Below are 4,818 nucleotides of genomic sequence, written 5' to 3'. Positions count from 1 at the left end.
CTGGCCTAGGGAAGCAGAAGACAGAGGCTGGGGAACCGTGGCTGTTGGAGACAGCAGGGGGTCCCGGACGGGAAAGATTCAGAGAGGAGATCCCCAAATTCTGTCCATCCACATCTCTGGTGGACCCCTGACCACACCCGGAACAGACTCACGGCAGCCCAGGTGAGACAAAGATGTGAACTGATACAGCAGCTGCCTTCCTAGAAACAAGAGGCTGAAGTTCAAATTCAGTCACATCACTGCCCGCTCGCACACAAGAAACAGCACTCATCAGAGACAAATAACAAAATCCCAGAATCTTCACGATTCAGCGTTCGTTACATCCGGGTGTATTCGTTTGCTACTGCTGATGTAACAGACTTCCACAAACTTAGGTGCTTAAAAACCACAGTCACTATCCCATAATTCCACAAGGCAGAAGGCAAAAAGGTGGGGCAGTAGAGCTGGCTCCTTCTGGAGGCCCCGTTCTGTGGATTCTAGAGGTTCACGCTGCCTCCATTGCCACATCTCCCTATTGTAAAGACCCTTGTCATTACACTGTGGGACACTAGGATAATCCAGGATAACCTCCCCATCTCAAAACCCTGGGTCACATCTGCAAAGGCTACTCGTGACACAAGGTAACACACACACAGGTTCTGGGAAGGAGGATGAAGGGGCATTATTCTATCCATCACACCGGAATATAACCCCCAAATTACCCGACATATAAAATAAGTAAGAAATGGAAGAAATTCTCCAGAGGAAATGAAGTCAACCAAGATGCACCCCAAGATGAACCAGCAATTGGAACTAGAACACAAGGCTCTGACAGCAGCTGTAAAAATGGCTCTCGTCAAGTTGTAAGTGCTCACGATTAATGAAAAGATAGAAAGTCTCTGCTGAGAATCAGGAACAATATAAAAAAAAGGGCCAAACGGGACTTCCAGAACTGAAAATTATGATATCTGAACTGAAAAATTCAAGGGCTAGACTTTTAACAGTCAAATGGAGAAGTCTGAGGAAAGAGTCAATGAACTTAAGATAGAGTAATAGAAATTATTTAATGTGGAGACAACAGGGATTTAAGGATAAATGAACAGAGCCTCAGAAACCCACTTAAATGATGTTAAAGAGTCCTGCATATGTGTAAATGGAATCCTAGAAGGAGAGGAGAAAGAGAATGGGGCATAAATAATATTGGGGACAACAAGGGTCAAAATGTTTCCAAATTTGGTGAAAAACAGAAATGTACTAGGGCACCTGGGTGACTCAGTCAGTTAAGCGTCCAACCTCATTCAGCTCAGGTCAGGATCTTGTGGTTGTGAGTTCGAGCCCCATGCAGGGCTCTGTGCTGACAACTCAGAGCCTGGAGGCTGCTTTGGATTCTCTCTCTCTCTCTCTCTCTCTCTCTCTCTCTCTCAATCTCTCTCTAAAAAATGAATACACATTTTTTAAAAATTAAAAAAAAAAAAAAGAAATGTACTGATACAAGATGCTCCATGAACACCAAGCAAAATCAAAGAATCCCAGAGCAAAGCACATGGAATGGAACTCTTGAAAGCCAGCATAGACACTGTTACCTAAAAGCCACATGAACGCTTAGCACATTGCACGCATGGGGACGATGGCCCAGTTAATGGCTGACTTCATATTAGAAATCATGGAGGCCAGAAGGTGTGGAACAACACCTTTCCGGCGATGAAAGTTTAAAGGAAAACCCTGTCAACCAAGAGTTCTATACCCAGTGAAAATTCCTTCGAGGAGGAGGGCAAAGACGTTCTCAGATAAAAGAAAACAAAGGGCACTTGCTAACGTCTGGTCTTCACTACATGAAATGCTGAAGGGAGTTCTTCATCCTGAAGGGAATGATGCCAATGGAAACTCAGATCCTCAGAAGGCAACAACGTTACATACACCAGTATCTGTGGGAATCATCTCCTTTTTTCCTCTTAAAAACCATAGAACCACTTAAAGGAAGAAATATAACATCGTCTTGTGGGGTTTAAGATGTGTATACGTGAAAGGGGCGCCTGGGTGGCGCAGTCGGTTAAGCGTCCGACTTCAGCCAGGTCACGATCTCGCGGTCCGTGGGTTCGAGCCCCGCGTCGGGCTCTGGGCTGATGGCTCAGAGCCTGGAGCCTGTTTCCGATTCTGTGTCTTCTTCTCTCTCTGCCCCTCCCCCGTTCATGCTCTGTCTCTCTCTGTCCCAAAAATAAATAAACGTTGATAAAAATTAAAAAAAAAAAAAAAAGATGTGTATACGTGAAAAATAACATAAAATGTGCATATATGGAATATAAACTATAACATAAAGGACATACAAATATGAACTTACCCAATTGTACGATATCTACACTTCACACAAAGTTGTACAATATGAACTGTGACTAGAGTATGAAAAGTTAAGGATGTATATTCTAATCTGGACAAACACCATTGAAAAATAATGCAGGGGTGCCTGAGTGGCTCGGTCAGTTAAGCATCCAACTTTGGCTCAGGTCATGATCTCATGGTTCCATGAGTTCGAGCCCCGCATTGGGCTCTGTGCTGACAGCTCAGAGCCTGGAGCCTGACTAAGATTCTGTCTCCTTCTCTCTCTCTCTGCCCCTCCCCCATTCACACTGTTTCTCTCTCAAAAATAAACATATAAAATTTTTTCAAAAAATAATGCAAAGAAGTATAGCTTTAAAAATCAACAGAAAAAAATAAAATAAAAATCAACAGGAAAATTAAAACGGAATTCTAAACAAAACTTCAGATGATCCAGGGATGCCTGACTGGCTCAGTCAGGGGAGCTTGTGACTCTTGATCTCAGGGTCATGAGTTTAAGCCCTGCGTGGGATGTAGAGATTACTTAAATAAATAAAACTTAAAAAAAAAAAAGCCTTCAGATAATCCAACCACTGAAGAATAAGAAGGAAAAGGCAAAGAGACAATAACAAAAAACCAAACCAGAGGAGGCAAACAGAATAGAAAAATGACAAAATGTGTGAACCCAAATCTAACTCTATCAGTACTTACACTAAATATTAATGTGATAAGCACTCAAATTAAAGGACAGAGACCATCAGAATGGATTGGGGGGAAAAAAGATAAAACTATATGCTGTCCTCAAGAGACACAATAAGCCATTGATGACTGATAGTTAATGGATACCAGAAATATGTAACATGCAAACAGTGAGCCTAAGAATGTGACCATGTTAATATCAGATAAAATAGGCTCTGAGGGGCACCTGGGTGGCTCAATTGGTTAAGCATCCGACTCTTGATTTTGGCTCAGGTCATGATCTCGTGGTTGGTAAGATCAATCCCTGCATCAGGTTCTGTGCTGACAATGTGAAGCCTGCTTGGGATTCTCTGTCTCTCTCTCTCTCTCTCTCTCTCTCTCTCTGCCACTCCCCCACTCATGCTCTTTCTCTCAAAATAAATAAATAAACTTTAAAAGAAAGGAGAGAGAAAAAAATAGGCTCTCAGATGAAAAGTATTATCAGAGCTAAATGTTTCATGACAACTGATTTCATTTCTTGTGCACCTATTATGTGCCAGGACTCATGACACCGAGTTCCTCTTTACCATAACAAACCTGCGAGGGAGGCAGGTACTGTTATTTTTATCCCTCTTTTTTTAGTTGAGAAAACTTGTTCTCGAAAAGATTAAGGGACTTGCCTAAGGTGACACAACTAAGCCCAAATTGTTGGACCAGGACCTTAATTGTCAGCTGCCCGGCCCAGTCTGCCGTGTGGAGCTAGTGAGGCACTGCCTGAGCATACAATTTGGCCAAAAGAGAATTACTGCCCCCCTCCTTAAAATAACCCACTCCCTCCCAGTCTCCCCATCTCGGAAACGGCCCCCGCGTCCACCTCGCTGCGTGGCTCAGACCTTAACCCTCTCATGTGGTACCTGTGAGCCCTCAGCAAGTCCTACTGGCTGCGTCCCCAAATTATGGTCTAAACCTGATCACTTCTCACCACCTCCACTGCAGCCACCACCGTCCAGGCCGCCCTCGCCTCTCTCCTGCCTCAGACAAACCGGAATCCCTGACCGCCAGCCGGGCGTCCTCCACCTAGCAGCCAGCTGACCTTTAAGAAGCATGAACCGATCCCTGCCGCCCCCACCAACCTCCACTAAAAGCACTTTAATGGCTGTTCATCACACTGGACGAGATCCTGTCCTCCGACCCTGTCTGACAAGCGCCTCCGACCCCTCTCTGCACCCCCACTTCCCCATCCTCCACTAATTCACTCTCTCCAACCACAAGCTTGCTCCTGCCTCAGGACCTTTGCACAGACTTTGTCTTCTGCTTAGATTGCTTTCCGCACCCCCCACACCCTCGATCTTCCCACAAGCAGTTCCTCTCCTCACTGAGGCCTTAACTCAAATGTCACCTCCTCAGAGGGGCTCTCCCTGGCCGCCCTGACTGAGGTATCCCACGATCACATAAACCCTTTTTAAAAACTTTTGTCATAGTCTCTCAGTACCTAAAATGGCTTCTGTCCTTGTGCACTCAGGAAAGGTGGCAGGCCTGGGGGCTGGGGGCGGCGGTCACAGGCCTCTACGGAGGGCGGATGAAGGCACAGGACAGCCCGGCTTCTGCATGCACGCGGCCATGCTCCCTCTGGCCCCATCCAGAGAGCAGGGGGGGGGGGCGGTTCCAGAAGATCGGTCCAGCCACAGCGAGCCTGCCTCTGCGCGTGAGCTTGGAACCCCTGCCTTCCAGCCAGACGAAAAGGATCACGGATGAAAAATGAAAACCTAGGGGCGCCTGGGTGGCGCAGTCGGTTAAGCGTCCGACTTCAGCCAGGTCACGATCTCGCGGTCCGTGAGTTCGAGCCCC

This window comes from Herpailurus yagouaroundi, unplaced genomic scaffold, assembly GCF_014898765.1.
Source record: "Herpailurus yagouaroundi ecotype Mexico unplaced genomic scaffold, PumYag 246, whole genome shotgun sequence".
NCBI classification, from domain to species: Eukaryota; Metazoa; Chordata; class Mammalia; order Carnivora; family Felidae; genus Herpailurus; species Herpailurus yagouaroundi.
This window is presented reverse-complemented; position numbering follows the sequence as displayed.